The 18,363-nt window shown below is 40.2% G+C and overlaps 1 protein-coding gene across 3 annotated transcripts in view; it reads left to right on the top strand.

Moving 5' to 3' along the window:
* The window catches only part of phc2b (polyhomeotic homolog 2b (Drosophila)), a 41,751-nt gene that overhangs the window by 2,313 nt on the left and 21,075 nt on the right, over positions 1 to 18,363 (top strand). The window contains exons 2-3 of one of the 3 annotated variants that reach the window (XM_058055806.1): positions 7,014 to 7,136; positions 10,194 to 10,436. The gene's annotated coding sequence lies outside the window, so the exon portion shown is untranslated. Of the gene's footprint in view, positions 1 to 7,013; positions 7,137 to 10,193; positions 10,437 to 16,907; positions 17,083 to 18,363 lie in introns of those variants that run through there. The other 2 variants (XM_058055805.1, XM_058055804.1) reach the window with 2 other exon arrangements.

The raw sequence follows: 18,363 nt of genomic DNA, 5'->3' as shown, positions 1-18,363 counted from the left end.
TGGGGAATAGACACACGTTATAACACTGAGCAGCAGTCTCTCTAAATTGGGCCCCTTTTCAGCTGGCAGCCGAGAGAGTCTTCTTACTCGTGAGAAGAGCTAAGAGGAAAAGTCCGTGCGCCCTTTCACGTAGTCTCCCCCGCAATGTGATTCTAGAGAGTCAGTGTCCATCACCAGCCTTTGTGTTGATAATATTCTTCCCAGAGTCCACTTCACAAAGCACCATGAGCTCAGAGTGGGCTCACCCTCCCTTGTATTGGGGGGAGTTCACAGAGGGTAAAAAAGGGGCTCTCACACAAAACCACCATCATGCAAATCTTGCAAGACTAGAACTAGATTCTAAAAGATTAAATCCACAAATGTGTTTTGCTTTGTTGTTATTTGTGCAGTTCTGTTTGCCATGCACAGACCACCCATGGAGTGGATGGTAACAAGGAAGAACCTGATGGACTTTATGCCACATACCATAAGGTAGTGATGGAAGTGGTTCAGGTCTGTCCTGGGTGCTCAGTAAAATATAGCTGCAAAAAATACAAACTTTGGTTTCTGCGTGTAAAATTCAAATTATACTCTGTGTATTTTTTGGTTATGTATTTTGAATGTCAGGAATGGATTCATAGGATTTGCATTACTTCCTGTGTGGGGGGAAAAAAGTAGGGTTTTTTTTGTACGTTTCAGTTCGCATTTCGCAACATTTTCGAACGAATAACAAAAGCCAAGGTAAACATGGCATTTGACATGGCAGTTCTTCACTAGCAGTGAGATAAATCCTAAGAAAGAATCAACAGGACCTCAAAAATATTATACTATAAAACATTGAATATTATTGGAACCATTAAAGAATTAACAAGAATAAGTCCATTTATTGATGAACCCTCAAAGATTTAGTTGAACATAGCACAAAGGAGCCAACTACAGACATAGTAGACCAGTACCACATCCTATGTTGCTACCTAATATCGCTATTTAGGTCTGTAGTTTAAAACCTGACCTGATTTGACTCACACTATTCATTTTCACTATCTTTAATCCTGAAAGATAACGATTTTGTTGTATGAGAGGAAATGCGACAACAGGAAGCATGCTAGGGTATCCACCTGTTGAAGGCACCGCTTTGCTGGAGTTTTTCCGTAAAACCAAACATGCGTATGCAATACGAACACTCCCAAGATTCCGGGATTGGGTTGAGCCAAGAAAAACAGATTTGTTTCCTGTTCTGCACAGCTTGGGTTGCGTTCTGGCAAAACACAAACGCATCAAAGGTCTCCTTTCATCGTGGAGGTCACTGCAGTACATCGCTGTGTTGTCTGGGGTTTATGTTGATCAGTATTTCTTCAAAACCGATTCAGGACCGCAATCATCAGTAAATATGATTGTCTCGACAATGTTAAAAGGAGACCGTATAGGACATTTGTCGTTAAGTATTGTTTGTGCCCCCCTCAAAGACGCTTTGCTTGGCGGAGACTAGGCGCCCCTTGCACAAAAGTAGGATCTGTGATAAATGACTGAGCTGAGCTCAACCAACCCAACACAAGAGTGTCCAGACATAATTGGTCGGACAGGATGAGTAGACACGGATTAATCAAGCCAAGTGAAACCAATCCCGGATCAGCCTCCTTAAATGGAACCCACTATCGATCACCGATTCACCAATGTACTGTACTGTCCCTCGACGTAAGCAGAAATCCTCGTAGAGGCTTACAAGGAGGGAAAAGAGCAAATAAAAAAGAAAGGCAACAACCTTCTGGGCAATGGAATACACTCACATTAACCAACACAATTAACAATTAATTATGAATCCATTTAACTTGGAGGTGAAATTGACTGCAGATGTGAGTGAAATTCTGTAAATATAACATCACATTTTTATCTTGTATTTGTATTTATATGTGATGTGTAGTGTATATATACACTATAGTATGTAAGAGACTGTAAATGATCTAATGGCAGGAGCTCCCGCCAAGCCGTACCCAGCAGTGGCTGTTAAAACACTGAGTGATGTTCACGCTCTCAATGGGAGTGGACAAGGTAACGGGTCCTCGCCAGAGGAATTTGTCACGAAAACCATGGAAATAGAAAATCCAAGGAAATGTACTCGGGGACAATGGCAATCAGCCAAAAGAGGACCATTATCATTTAGACTGCTTTTTTTCTTTTTAAAACCTTAGAGGCACCTTTGACTGCCTGTCTCTGTCTGTTTAGTCTTTTCATGCATTTTGCTAGAGGAAGTAATTCCACTACAAGTGAATGAAAAACATTTTTTAAATGATATTATCAATTTTAAGTGGAGGAATCACAAACGTACCCCGGGGACTGTCTGTTGGTTTATGACCAAATTCCAAAAGTGAAAATGCTTTGTTGCTAATGTTCGATGTCCCCTTTAAATGTTGCTAGTCATAAATATATTATTGAAATTGTAATTCAGATTTGTGTCAAAGAGTAAAAACAAAAATCGATTCACACATAAAGGCATTTTTTTCCAAAATTATCTATTTGCTAGTGGCCCTTGGAATTGTCTGAACAGCGGCTCTGGATAATACTATTGATCATAAATAAATTGACAAATCAAAATTTAATCCATATGACCAGCATTGCCGATCTCAGTCATTGATTATCGGTATCGTAATCGGTAGCGTAAAACCCTACTTTTAATACTAAAGTCTTCCTCCACCTAAAACCGAGCTACAGCACATCTAAAATTGGGACATCTGATTGTCTTAATTGCTGTCCTTCCCATCAGGAGTCACTGATAGCTTCGACTATATATGCACCAATTTCCATTTCAGCGTCAACATCTGCTGCTGGTCACCAGATAAACCTACATGGTGGTGCATATCTTCAGAGCTTTATCTTGAGTGAGCCTGAATTTAAATTGCATTTAAGGACTTTGTACTATGCCTTTCACTTAAGCCCTTTGTTTTATGGAGAAAGGGAGTGGAGGAGGCTAAGGGCAACATGAAACATAAATACTGTAATGGTAACAACAAAACTTACATGACATAAAACATATAAAACTTACACTGAAAGGAAAGTTTTCTAGTTGTAGATGGAAAAGAGCCATTGCGAGGCTTCAACCCAAGTGTCATGTCAGACTATTCTGGGTGCTAGATGACCTGCAGGGGTTCCTGACCATAAGGGACCAGTCGACCACAGTGCTGTTCTCTTTAATTTCGTCATTATGCCTCTGCATGAACCTTCATCGATTCATGAACCTGCATCATTAAGGGACAGCTATTGGAGACTGGGATACCTGCAGTTTATCCTGATCTGAATCCCATAGAAACCCTTTGGGATCAGCTAAGTCACCGTTGAGAGGCTTGTTACTCCAGAATCTCAATGACCTGAGGGCCAAACTTCAAGAAGAGCGGGGTGCCACATCCCAGCAGATAAGATGATTTGTGAAGATGTTGTTGTCCAGCCATCCGGCCATAGTCTCATAGTCCAATGTGTCCAGAGTTTTCCCTGAAGCCTCCTACCTGTCCAAGGTGTCTGGGAGGCATCCTTACCAAATGTCTGATGCCATCTGATCTGGCTAATCTAAATATGGAGTGTGAATGGTTGTTTGTCTATATATGCCCTGTGATTGGCTGGCGACCAGTCCAGGGTGTACCCTGCCTCTTGCCCGAAGACCGCTGGGATAGGCTCCAGCACCCCCGTGACCCTCATGACCCCCGTGCTATCATTGGTACCCTTCAAAAATCCAAACTGTGGAGTTATTTCAATTATTATTATTATTCATTTTTTACTGCTTATCCTCACAAGGGTCGCAGTGGGTGCTGGAGCCTATCCCAGCTGTCTCCGGGCGAGAGGCAGGGTACCTGTGAAGTTGTCATGTAAATTTAAATATGTAGTTTTTCTTAAAATAGCGCTTGAGATCCAAATTGAATGCATTTTGGGCCATCGGAGGTCAGATATCAGTATGGGATTTCAGGTCAAATTCGTGCATGTTCTTTGTCACATCGCCACGATTTGAGCAGTCAAACCTGATTAGTTACCCGAGATGGGTGAGTCAGCTGGGGTCAAATAGTCACAGCTGTAGAGCTGCGGGGAGAGCACAGCACAGTCAGCTGATATAGTAATAAAGGGAGGCAATACTGTAAATGTTGGTGGTTTGTCACAGATGTCCCCTGCTGACCTCGGACATCTTTCCCCAGCTAATAATGATTACACACTTTTTTTTGTGTCAATAAAGACGAATGGGGAAAACAAAATAGTAACTTAACTGACTTTGTGGAACATTACATGTTTATTATATTTACACAATGCAACATATCTGAAGAAGCAGACTTTATAACCAGCACAGAAAGTGCTTCCAGAATCTGCACCTATTCAGGTGTATTTCTTTGGATTTCACAGGCAAAAACGGTCTGTTTTTATGTATTCCACCCATGCCCTGCAGTCAGGCACGCCCACTCTGCTGTGATTGGTCACACTGCCAGTGCAGAGAAAGACTTACGGTTTGTGCTACCAAATTTATAGGAGTTGCGATTAATCTTTTTTAAATGGCCGCCTTTTAACATACAGCAATGTGTTGGATCCCGAATCCAATCCGTATGTAGAGACTGAACAGTCCGGAGTTTCTCAAGAAAAGGGGTTACTTCAAGATGTCTCTCAATTGTAAGTAGCTTTAGCATTAGCAGGGGTTACAGTTTGTGCTCAATGTCAGCACCCTGTGATGTCACAAAGAGCTTGTGTTTGAAAAAAGTGTTCAGATTCATCCCTAATGTCTGTCACATCTCACTTCCAATTGAGCAATCCTAATTATCTGAAACTTTGGCATCGTTTTACACGAGAAAACAACATTTTAACTACATTTACAGGTCAGAAAAGTGGAAAAGCATAATAGGTCCACTTTATACAGATGTTGTAAATGTGGTATTACTGCTCTCTGGTTGATAAGAAGTGTTGTATTTTATCAGGGAGCAGGTTGTTGTTTGCTTAGTGCATGTTTATTTGTTTATTTAAATACAAACGTCATCAGTGAATCTTAATATGTATATGTATGTTCTCTAAAGCTGGTATTATGTATTGTCCTAACTTTTGCTTAGTCAGTGAATTTGGTCTGTTCTGGGAATTTTTCCCCCATTAATGAAACTCCTCCTTGAAGGAATTCTGCCCCTCTTCTCGCATTCACCACACAATCGCACCTCTGTTGTGACCTTCTAAAGCTGCCCAAATCTGAATCCACTTTCAGCTGCTTATTATATTGTGGTCCTCTTCCAAGAAGGCTTTCCCAGCCACTTTAAAGCTGTTGCAGGTGAGCGGGGCTGTTTTTGTTTTGTTGTGTCTTCACTCGAGTGACAATTACAACAAAATGCTAACCAGTCTATTTTGTTTTCGGTGGCAGGTTTGTTGGAGAGCTGTCATTCCTTCCTTTTGTTTACATGGTGTTTAGCTGTGAATGCGTTGTATAAGTGAGTTGGAATTCCAGAAGAACTTGATCATGAGAATAGCTGAGCGTTGAACATATAGCTGTTTCATTGTACACATAAAGCACTCTTACCATTATGATAGCATTAATTTGTTGTTAAATCAGAATTATTGCTCGAATATGGTTGAAACAGCTTTTTAAAAGGCGTATACACTGTTGTATTGGATGTAAATGACCCAGAACACTACAGAAAAGGATTGGATTAACATGGGCAGACTACGTTACGGGAAAACAGATTATGACTTTGATCAATCAATCATTCTTTCTCTTTGTGGAGGATAATAGTGCCACTCTTAACAACTTTAAATTGACAGGAGAAGAAAATAAGCTGCCTGGAAGGGGATATTTACATCAGCAAGGAGACAAATAAACACTACCAAAGCTGATTTTTTATTTTTAAAGTTCTGTATGTGGTTTAAATAAAAACCTACCTGTTTAATAAGATATAGAACAAATAGACAAAAACATATTTTTTTTGTATTGAAATGTTTGGTTTTGGTTAGGCAGTGATACGTGGCCAACATTAATGGCAGTAAATAACAAAAAAAGTATTCTCTGCGTATTTCAGTGAGCGAGAAAAATGGCTTTTTTGCCTACCTATGTTGAGTACCTTTATCCAAGTCTCACATGGAAAAACACGACTTTTGATGACGTCTGGGTTAGATACTTTATATGTGACTAGACTGTTCAGACTGCAGTAGATCGGATACGCATATGAAAAAATTAAGTAAAGAATTTACAATTGACCTGCAGTGTGAACGTAGTCCTAATGACCATTGTAAAATATGACATATCATTCACAGCATCTTTAATCAGTTGGCTTTTGTCATTAAAAATCAGGTCAGTTTTATTGCTTTTAGGTGTTAACATTGGTTAACCTCAGATTTTGCGGTTTGACCCTGGAACAGACTATTTCTCTGTGCATTACTTCCTGTGGGACAAATAGTCTGACCAGTGTCCTCATGATTTGTTGTTTAGTTCCACAGGCCAACATAACAGTTCAAATGATTGCAAGTAAAAAACTATATTGATTTAAAGCTAATTTTTTACATACATTAAATATAGATTTAAAAATCTATATTTAGCTGTACCCGAGGCTATACTTCAATCAATCACTTGTAAATATTTATGTATGTCTGCTAAAGTGCAGCATGGGCTAACTATTTCACATGGGAACACGTAGGCAGCGTTTCAGGTTTTGTTTACTTCTGCTAAAGCTCTTATTTCACCAACACAAAGACTGTTTTGTGGTCAAAAATATTTGAAGTTTTTGCATAACTCTCTCTGCAAAATGATCTCTGTACAGCGCCCAAGGGCACAGACGTTCACTGGACAGAACCAGGAAGTAGTTCAGGAAGTGTGAAGCCTCATTTACACATGGATGCACTTTTAGTGACAATTATAGTTTTTGGCTATGAAACCTAATTAAGAATCTCCATATTTTATGTCCTAGATGAAGCAGGTTCAAGATTTGCGTCATGTTTCACGTGACGCAAACTCGGGCGATGGGATTCACTATCACCAAGGCAACAGCCACCAGAGAGGTGCAGTGTCTCAACCAGCTTTTTTTTTTTTTTTTTAGAGAGAGCTGGCACGTCAAGCTGCTGCGCCGACGGTTTCTCAAGCCCATTCTTCTTCTTCTTTTGCACTCCTAGCCCGGCTTGTGAAACGACGAGATAAAGCATGGCACAACCAACAAAAGATGGTGTGTGTTTTAAAAGTCCACATCTACACGGCTGCGTGCAATCCAACTAGGCTACTCACATTTCTCAATCAGGCCATTCGGGTATTGACCTCATATCACTGTACACTGCAACACTATAGCTTTTTTTCTTTTTCTGTTGGAAATATTCTTATTAAAAGATCTGAAATAAGGGAAATCCACTCTTCTATAGACTTTTTAAGACGTATCCACCTCTATTGTCTCAACATGTAATACATAGAAGTGCTACGTTGCCCTACTATTTCTCATAGAAACCAATATTTAACTTATTGGATTGCAATGTTTTACCAACTGTCCTGGTACTACCTTCTCGTGCCTTTTGTACAGACGCCGCAGGTATGATTCTGCAGCCATTGCTACAGTGCAAACTCTAAGCCTGGATAAATAGGAGCGTTGCGTCAGGAAGGGTATCTGGGGTAAAAATAAAGCCAAATCAGGTTATTAACTCACTGTGTCGACCCTTGATGGAAAAAAATAACCATTGCCGTTCTTTACTTTTCGTCTTGCACAGTCTTTTTGTTCATTCATTCATTCATTTAGTACCGCTTATCCTCACAAGGGTCGTGGGCATGCTGGAGCCTATCCCAGCTGTCTTAGGTCGAGAGGCGGGGTACACCCTGGACTGGTCGCCAGCCAATCACAGAGCACATATAGACAAACAACCATTCACACTCACATTCATACCTATGGACAATTTGGAGTCGGTAATTAACCTAGCATGTATTTGGAATGTGGGAGGAAACCGGAGTACCCAGAGAAAACCTCGGTGAAACTCCACACAGAGATGGCTGAGGGTGAAATTGAACTCTGGTCTCCTAGTTGTGAGGTCTGTGTGCTAACCACTCGAATACCGTGCAGCCCCAGTCTTTTTGTACAAAGAAAAACAAAAAAAATCACAACATTGTTGGTATTACAATAAACTTTTATTCTTCTTTTTCCACATAAGAAAGACACTGGGCAAAAACGGCTTGCATGGCAGAGTTCCAAGACGAATACCACTGTTGAAGAAAAAGAACATTAAAACTCATCTCAATATTCTGTTGTCTGATATGACAAAAGTTGAACTTTTTGAAACGGTGTGTGTCCCATTACATCTTGTGTAAAAGTAATGTACATTTCAGAAACAGAGCATACCTAAAGTAAAATATGGTGGTGGCAGTGTGATGGTCTGGGGTTGTTTTGCTGCTTCAGGACCTGGAAATCTTGCTGTGATAAATGGAACCTATCAAAAATCCGGAAGGAGAATGTCAGGCCATCTGTTTGTGACCTCAAGCTGAAACCAACTTGGGTTCTACAACAGGACAACGATCCAGAAAAACAAAATAAAGACTTTGTAGTGGACTAGTCAAAGTCCTGACCTGAATCCTGTGGCATGACCTTAAAAAACAGTTCATGCACGATTAATATTTACTTTTGTTTGATGATCTGAAACATTTAAGTATGACAAACATGCCAAAAAAATATGAAATCAGGACGGGTAAACACTTTCACACCACTGTATTGTTGCTTAAACGCTTCACTGTCCATATTTTGACGGTCTTAAGCGCTCATTATGGTGTTTGCCAGCATAGCAGCAAACAAAAGACATGAAAGTCTTCCAACTTTTGGCTTTTGAGCGCAAACCAAAAACCAACCAGAACCAGCTGGATGGTTCAGGAGCAGTTAGAATCACACGACAGGGCGCTTAATGCCCATTCTTCTTGTCCCTCTCCATTTTGCCCCCATCCAAATTTTCAAAGCCGCCTACGCACCAACAAGGTCTCAATTCATTGTGAGCGCCTCGGTCACTCCGCTCAGCTGAGCGGGTAGCAGGCGAGTCGCCAAACGTAGCTGTAACTCTTGGCTAAATCGCTGACACACTCCGTTCTTTTCATCGCAGGGCCCACCATCGCCTCAGCCTCGGTGGGACCTTTGGGCCCCTGAAAAGTTTTCCCCCCATTACGACACTAAGAGATGCTTTTCGGGGGGAAACGTACGGAACTAAAAATGTCAAATCCCTGAGTCATGAAACAGCTAGAAAGAACTGAAAAATGAGTGTAAATGTTAGCATTAGCCTTTCCCATGACCCCGACGCCATTGTTACAGTGTACATTGGCCAAAGTTATTGCTTCATATGTTTCAGTTTGGCGGCAAGAGCTTGGAAGCAAAGATTCTATAGCCATTCAGCCATTTTACTTTACTTTACTTTACTCCCATGAAATCACATGTGTATGCCAAAGCAACTGGATTCATCATAACATATTCATAACCAAAGAAGAATATGTTGGCCAATCACAAGCCCGAATATATGTAGTAATTTATAAAAAAAAAAGGTACAATAACAAAATGTGGAAAATCACAGAAAAGAAAACAATATTTACATGTGACAGTCAAACGGTGATGGCAGCCATGTTTTTCAACCATTCAGTCATTCATTCATTTTCTACCGCTTTTTCCTCACAAGGGTCGCGGGGGTGCTGGAGCCTATCCCAGCTGTCTTCGGACAAGAGGCAGTGTACACCCTGGACTGGTGGCCAGCCAATCACAGGGCACATATAGACAAACAACCATTCACACTCACATTCATACCTATGGACAATTCGGAGTCGGCAATTAACCTAGCATGTTTTTGGAATGTGGGAGGAAACCGGAGTACCCGGAGAAAACCCACGCATGAGAACATGCAAATTCCACACAGAGATGGCCGAGGGTGGAATTGAACCCTGGTCTCCTAGCTATCAGGTCTGCACACTAACCACTAGATCACCGTGCAATAAAAGTGTGCACCAAATTTGCTGGTGATTTTGTCATGTGATCTGTTTTTGCAGAATGTTCAATCTGACATGCAGTATGAGGGTCAAAGTTTGGTGTATTTGAAAAATAATAGCACCGGGAACACAGTAGTAGGGGTGCAAGCTTTGCAGAATTGTTTTTTTTACAGGTGTGCCACCTGTAACCACCGCGGGTTCCTCATTGGCAGAGTAGATTTGCCATTGCTGTAATGTAATATGACCTAGTATAAAAGTAGCCAGAAATGTGATATTATGTTTTATTTTCCAGATTCAAACAAGTGAAAGGGGGTGAGGAGAGAGTTAAACCCTGCACCCATTGTCCATCACAAAGAGACATCATCCCACCCCCACCTCGCTTCTTCTCTCATCATTATATCCATTTGGAAACATGTCAGTCCCGCTCTTCCTCTGGAAAAAAACAGACTGTCACACGGCATTAGCTTGTTGCTCCCAGACTGTTTGGCCAAGCTCACTGGAGCGTCGCTGGGTCGTTTGAGCCGAGCCAAGTGAGGTAAGGTTGGAATTGAAGCTGAGGGAGGAGGACATGCAAACCAGCCGTCCTCTCATTAAACCCTCTGTTGTCCAATTAGGACTCTCACTGCAACATGAAGCATGACTTCTGTCGTCTCATGAAAACAGGACCAATCTTATGATGATTGTATCACAGCCGGAAGCATTTCCTGGTGGGGGTCATTATCACGTCAGATTATGATAGAAAACATCTTGTTCAGATCAGGCAAATAAATAACTATTCCTGCACAGCATATAAGAAATTCAATTAAATCCATTAAATATGGAATATTCATATCGATGGCTTAATGTCAATGTGGCCTTTTGTCAGTTTTAAGCTCAAATTGATTGGTTTAGTTGCTCCAAATGATGAGTCAGCTTTAAACTAAGCCCCAACCCTCAGCGGAATTGAATTACGAGTGTAATAACAAGGGTAAAGGTCAGAGAAGCCTCCCAATGGGAAACAGAGGCAGTGATGTTTTAAGATGTGAAACATGTTGGACTTTTTGATTTACTTTTTATTATTATTTTATTACTTTCAGCATAGGAGTGGTGCATTTATCCCCATTTCAAGGTTTTGTGTATGCATAATTGGACAAACCTTCCGTTAGAAAATACCAAACACTATATAAGGTATTAATTATTTAGCTTTTATTAATTTACGATAGTATTATATTAATTAAATAACATATAGAGCTCATTTAGCTCATTTCTCAGTCTGTGAGTTATACTATTGTATGGTTTTCAAACTGACGTTTGCAGCGGCTCATCACTCATATAAAACTCCTGACGTATTGATGGCGTTAATGATGGACGTGCCTGGTGTGTGTTGGCCATTCTCTGAGAGTCACTGATGAATGCCAGACCAATAAACCCGTCACACTCCACTCTGACACTGTCCCTGACTGGAAATAGAGTGAAGGTGTGCAAGCAGAACAGTATGCTCTAACTAACCTTCTCGCCCCATAAACACAAATATATATATAGCTATAGATACACAGTAATTAACATTATTAAGTCATTCCTCAGAGCAACATTTTTCCACACGTCCAGGCACTTGACAAAATCTTTTTGACGGAATTTCAGTGTGAGGCTTAACAGTGCAGCGTTGCTCCGCCTCCCGTCACCTGAGGTAACCTACGATCAAATGCAACCATGCATAATAGAAAGAGGGAAAGAGACTGGTTATGGAATAGTAAATTACAATATTAAAGGTACATTTGTTTCAGTTAGTATATTTCATCCAGCCATCCATTTTCTACCGCTTATCTGGAGCTTATTCCAGCTGTCTTTGGGCGAGAGGCGGGGTACACACTGGCTGGTCGCCGGCCAATCACAGGGCACATATAGACAAACAACCATTCACACTCACATTCATACATAATTAACCTAGCATGTTTTTGGAATGTGGGAGGAAGCCGGACACTCCACACAGAGATGGTCGAGGGTGGGATTGAACTCAGGTTTCCTAGCTGTGAGGTCTGCGCGCTAACCACTGGACCGCCGTGCAACCTAGTATATTTCATTCATTCATTGATTCATTTTCTACCGCTTTCCTCACAAGGGTCGCAGGGGTGCTGGAGCCTATCCCAGCTGTCTTTGGGCGAGAGAGAGAGAGAGGCGGGGTACGCCCTGGACTAGTCGCCAACCAATCACAGGGCACATATAGACAAACAACCATTCACACTCACATTCATACATAATTAACCTAGCATGTTTTTAGAATGTGGGAGGAAGCCGGGCAATCCACATAGATGGTCGAGGGTGGGATTGAACTCAGGTTTCCTAGCTGTGAGGTCTGCGTGCTAACCACTGGACCACCGTGCAATCTAGTATATTTCATTCATTCATTTTCTACTGCTTTTCCTCACAAGGGTTGCGGGGGTGCTGGAGCCTATCCCAGCTGTCTTTGGGCGAGAGAGAGAGAGAGAGAGAGAGAGAGGCAGGGTACACCCTGGACTGGTCGCCGGCCAATCACAGGGCACATATAGACAAACAACCATTCACACTCACATTCATACCTAATTAACCTAGCATGTTTTTGGAATGTGGGAGGAAGCCAGACACTCCACACAGAGGGTGGGATTGAACTCAGGTTACCTAGTTGTGAGGTCTGCACGCTAACCACTCGACCGCCATGCAACCGAGTATATTCTAATTAAATTTAAATATGCACACAGAGCCTCGATGACGATGAAGTCCCGCCTACCTTATTCATATCATATGTCTTTGACATGAAGCATCTTATTTTCATATTTAAAGCAATGGAAATTTCCACTCTGTGACACAAGCGACACTGCTACTTTTTTTTCCTGCTTCTCGTGAACAGGTTTATCAAAACCACGCCAAGTGTGTCAGTGTATATTACTCACCTATCGTGTCTTTCTGGAATTAGTTTGTGGTATTTACAGGAAGCTGCGATGACTGATATACCACTATAGTTCTGTTTAATGAATGTGATGATGGATATACTTCTATAGTTCTGTTTAAAAAAAAAACAAACATAATGTACAGTACTTTCACTATTCTGTGTAATGGCAACTTTTCCTGCAGACATGACTGAAATGATTAAAGAGAGTGAGAGATAAGCCAAACACAGGCACGGGCTGAAGTGGTAAACAAAACAAACAAACACTTTGGTGGGCCTTTTATTGGCAATAAATGAACCCTTCTCGAAAAAAACAAAACACTGGAGCTTTGTTCCTACACACACACACACACACGCATCACTGCACACCACAGAGTACTATGTAACTTCTGTGGCAAAAATCCTATTATTTTGATCGTGTGTGAGATAATCGAAGTAATGAGGGTGTGATGAGACCCTAAGCTACTACTGTATGGTTTTTAAACCTTCAGCCGTCTACTTTGTGATGTGTTTGTCTTTTTATGCACATGTAAAGTAGTGATACACATACTACTTGATATTGATATTGATGGTAAACAGTAATGTCCTGTAACTTGTGACTCTTAAACCCTGACAAAACTGAGATGTTGATTATTGGCCCAGCTAAACAGAACCTGTTTAAGGACACCCCTAGTGAGTTTTGATTAAAACATAAAGTGTAAATTCAACCATATTTCTTTTGTACGAGCCAACTTGAGGTCACAAAAAAACCCACAATAACGTCCAAAAAACTGCAGGCCTCAGTTAAAGGGGAACTGCACATTTTGGGGAATTTTGGCCATCACTTAAAATCCTTATGTGAAACATGAACATGTTTCTTTAACTTTTTTGTGCATTATAACACATGAAAATGTGTTTATTTCAGCTAGCTTACAATACTGTCATTGGGATACACGTATTTTGACTATGAATCCCTCTTAAAAAAACAAGGAAAGAAGTTTTGGTCGTGTTTTAAATAATCAAAATATGGCAAGATATATTTCAATTACTGCAACTATTACATGTTATCATCAGTCTATTTGTTAATGCATGATCACAGTATGTATATCAAACAATGCAATGTTGTTCGAGGTTTTACAGAGCTTCAGAGTCGAAACAAATGTATCCCAATGACAGCATTGTAAGCTAGCTGAAATTAACTCATTTTCTCGTGTAATAATGCACACAAATGGGAAAGAAATATGCGTTCATATTTCTTTATCTCAATGACAGCATTGTAAGCTAGCTGATATTAACTAATTTTCTTGTGCAATAATGCACACAAAAGGGAAAGAAATATGCGTTCATATTTCTTTATCCCAATGACAGCATTGTAAGCTAGCTGATATTAATTTATTTTCTTGTGTAATAATGCACACAAAAGGGAAATATGCCTTCATGTTTTTTTTTTCTTTTGTGTCTTTGTGTGTTTTTCTTTTGAGTTAATTTCAGTTAGCTTACAATGCTGTTATTACAGTTCTTTGGACATTATTGTGGGGTCTTTTGTGACCTCTTGGATAAGTCATAGCTGCACTCTTGGGCAATTTTGGTTGGCTGGCCAGTTCTTGGAAGGTTAGCGCCATTCCGTGTTTCCGCCATTTGTGGATAATGGGATTTACTGGGGTTCACTGAAGCACCAAAGCTTTAAAAAATGGCGTTCTAACTTTTTCTAGACTGATAGATCTCAATTACTTTCTATATCGTTGACCAACGAGGATTGGCAATTACTTTTTCACACCGGACCATGTACCTTTTTGCAGAAATTACAGTAGGTTTGTATATTAGTCAAAATAAGTAAAAAAAAAAAAAAAGTATTATGTGTAATCCTTTTACGGTGTCAAAAATGATCTTTTGACACTCCTACATTCCACCACAAAGGTCAACTATGAGGATGTCTGCAATCTCTTATGTTGTGAAGTCTATCTGAGGTCATAGGGAGGGGATGTCCACAGTGGCTCAATCAGACTAAATATCCTTCCTCACAATAGTCATGGTTGCTGTGCAAACACAGAGTCAGACGACTGCTCAACAATGGCGACGGGGAGGAGGGACACGCAGCCATTCCTAAACCAATAAGCAAACTTTGATGCCATCATTCCCAAGACGAGAATACAATTCATACAGGCATCAAGGTGGCTGAGGCTGCTGTTTGTAGACAAGAACAAAAAGCAAACACAACAGGACTGACTCAAGAGGAAGTGAAGCCTTTGACAGCAGGAATTTTCATTGTATTGAGAAAACAATTATTTGTGTTCCTGGATGCTATTTTGAACACCTAGTATGACCTGGAAGACGACATGGGAAGGAATCAAGATTTAAGACATTTTGAGCGGTTTGCTGTGAAGTCCACAACATTTAGCAATTAAATTAAACTATTTGGATACGTCTACTTTTGTTTTACAATGTGCTATGACTTATCATGGAGAAGGCTGCACTTTTGCATGGTGAAGAAAGGCGGGACGTTCAAAACTTGTAAGACAATGCCGCCTCCTTGTGGAACTCGAATGAAAAAGCCTTTAACGACTGTTGTACTTTTGTAACGGCAAAATAAAATAAGATATATCACGTGTTGGAAATTATACACCCCAAGAATTATTAATAATCATTGTTTTCATTCCTATTAAATGAAAGTATTGTATTTTAAATAATACTTCCCAAGTTCCGGTTTTATTTTGGCAGGGACTTCCTGGTTGACGGCATGGCAAAATGTTACTTTACTTCCAATTTAGCTAACACAAAGCAGCTAATCCACGAGTGGACAAACTTTTTTTTATTTTTATTGTAACAAAATCGGCCAGGGAGGCAGACTATATATCTGATAGACCCACGCTAGTTTAAATTTATTTTGATTGTCGTATTCTATCATCGATTATTTTTATCGTGTCATACAATCTGCTTTAAACATTACACCACATCAAATAACAACATTGAATATTACAGTTTTTTTTTACCATAGTGAGGATAAGCTGCATAGAAAATGGATGGGAGGACTAACGTGTTAAAATCTTAATTTTAACTATTTTATAATATGTTTATTTGTACCAATTTGTGTGCATTTCTGTCATGATTTTGTGTTTTGATGAAAAATGTGCTTGAAATAACCAAGTAAAAATATGTTTTGGTTACTTTTGACATATTGTGAGTGACAAACAACCCAAACACATACTGTAATTGAATCATCCGGTCCAGCATTTTCACCACATGATCATTCTTTGTCAGTAAACCAGTTTCATATTAGCACTGCATGCATCATATTGTCCTTCTGTTCATACAGCTCTGAAATTGTGTTCATATGCACAGGCCGTCTGACCCAGGGGTCTCAAAATGTGCCTTGAGGGGGTCAGCCAAGTTACAGCGGTAAAACAGTGTTGATGCTGTGCCCAGGGAGCTATGAGCAAGCTCGTAATTAACTCAGCCGCCATGCAAATACGTCATATTGTGATCAATTATTCAGTGTTTGTAAGAAGATGAATGCGCAGCCCTTTGCCTTTGCCCTCTCATGTTACAACACAATGGTGGCTCCCTGGAAACATTAGCAATTCATTGCTGTCTGGTTTTATTAGCATGCTGCCTCATTTTCATGCAAGAGCCACTGTGGATTCATATACCTTAAAGCCACAGCCATTTGCAGCCCACAGTAATAATACACTTTACATAATAATATACTTTACACCTCCTTTGTATATTATGTATTATCAGTATTTGTGTATATGTAAAGGTAAATGTTCAGCGTTCAGTTAAATGTGCAATTGTTTAAAAGATGCAATATGTAAACAGGTGTATATATAATACATTAAATTCCAAGGACTTTAAAAAGTGTTTAAAATGTGTTTTGCTACACATTTTATCCCTATTATTAAAAAAAAGTGGAATGTAAAAAGTGAATCGTGTCCATTTGGATTCAATGTGCAGAATTGGAGGCTTTTAAAGGGTTCCCTCGGTTGCTATGGGAATGAAAACATCGCTCTGGGCTGACAGGCCATGGAAGAGGAGACAAGGGCAGACAGGAGGCAAGTGTGGGGCCTGTGAAGGGGCGGGACTTCCTTCCCCGTGTACTCTCTTCTCATTGGCCGCTTTTATGTCACGTTACCAGTTTGGAATGCAAATGAAAAAAGTTGCTGGTTCTCTGCCATTGCTCCTGCTTCACGTCGAGTAGTTGTAGGACACCGCCAAGCCCCCCACAAATGGAGTAGAATAGCAGAAAAAACAACGAGGCACAACAGCAAAACGGCAGGCTCACGGGTTGAGGCTGACGATAGCGGTACGTAGCGGTACGCGACAGTGCGTGTTGTGGTTGCTAGCTATCTTGCTTGTTTGTGTGCTGGAACGCGGGAGGGCTCTCTCGTTAGCATGTGTAAACGGCAACATATACGTGTCGTCTGGGCAAGAAGGCCCTCATAACTGTTTGTTTTCATGAATTCCCATGTGTCATGAGCTAACGTTAACTTGGACTGTGATGGAATTCACTGCGTGCTAAATGCTAACATAGTTAGCCTTGAATGAGAACGAGCACGTGAGTGCAGCCTTTAAATGGACAAGCACGTCTAGCTTGTTGACAGGACAGTCTTATGCATTGCTAGTACATTGTCATACATTTACACGGTGCGCAGTATTGATCAAGATTGCCTTTACCAGTGTACTGTGCAACGAGAGGTACGTAGACTATACTACTCTTGTTAGGTGCCATAAAAAGTAGCATCCGTTGATGCTGTCTTGGAGGAGATTTTGTTTTTGACAAGTGGATGTCATCACCTTGCAAGAATAGCGGGGCCTAGGCGATAAACCCCTGTTTACATATGTCTGAAATCACGCGAGGACGTGTGGGTCAAACGTGACCACAACAGTAGTACACCAGGCTGCTTTCAAATACAAGAGTTTCATTTAAAAAATCCTGCCAGTATATTAATATTTTTATTATTTTAGTGTTACGATGGTATCAACCTGCAGTGTATCCTCCTTAAAACTAATATTTTGACACTTTTATGTAGCCGATTAAAGCACAGCTCTTTTGGAGTTTATGTTCTGGAATACACAGTATTACTTTCTTCACCATAAACATCAGCTTTACAGATTCCTTGACAACAATGATATTGTACATTTAACCATTTTAAATATGTCTCAAAAGGTCCGGTGGAATTTAGATTTTTTTTTTTAAGGAAACAGTGTTTTGTAGCTTCAATGCTAATCTGCTGTGTTTGTCCATGCCTCTCTCCAATAGTGTGTGTGGCTTAAAAAAAATCACTATTGTGCACTTGATCCACATTTTACATCGACAGTCATGGAAAAGTTAAAAATTAAATTCTTATGAGCTTTTTTTTGTGAATGTTATTATATCTATCCAAACAAATGCACCGTTAATTACCAAGTTTTAAAATTGAACAATAAACTGAAGAAACAAGGGTGGGTCTAATGTTTTTTTCCATGACTATACACTGTAACTCTGTACTTGTCCAATGTAATACTCCAGTACCCATAGCATCGCTAAAAATCGTAAAAAAAAAATTGATTGCTAGATTGCCCAGTTCGCTGAGCGAACAAAGAA

This window comes from Doryrhamphus excisus, chromosome 18 (assembly GCF_030265055.1).
Source record: "Doryrhamphus excisus isolate RoL2022-K1 chromosome 18, RoL_Dexc_1.0, whole genome shotgun sequence".
Classification (NCBI taxonomy): Eukaryota; Metazoa; Chordata; class Actinopteri; order Syngnathiformes; family Syngnathidae; genus Doryrhamphus; species Doryrhamphus excisus.
This window is presented reverse-complemented; position numbering and strand designations above follow the sequence as displayed.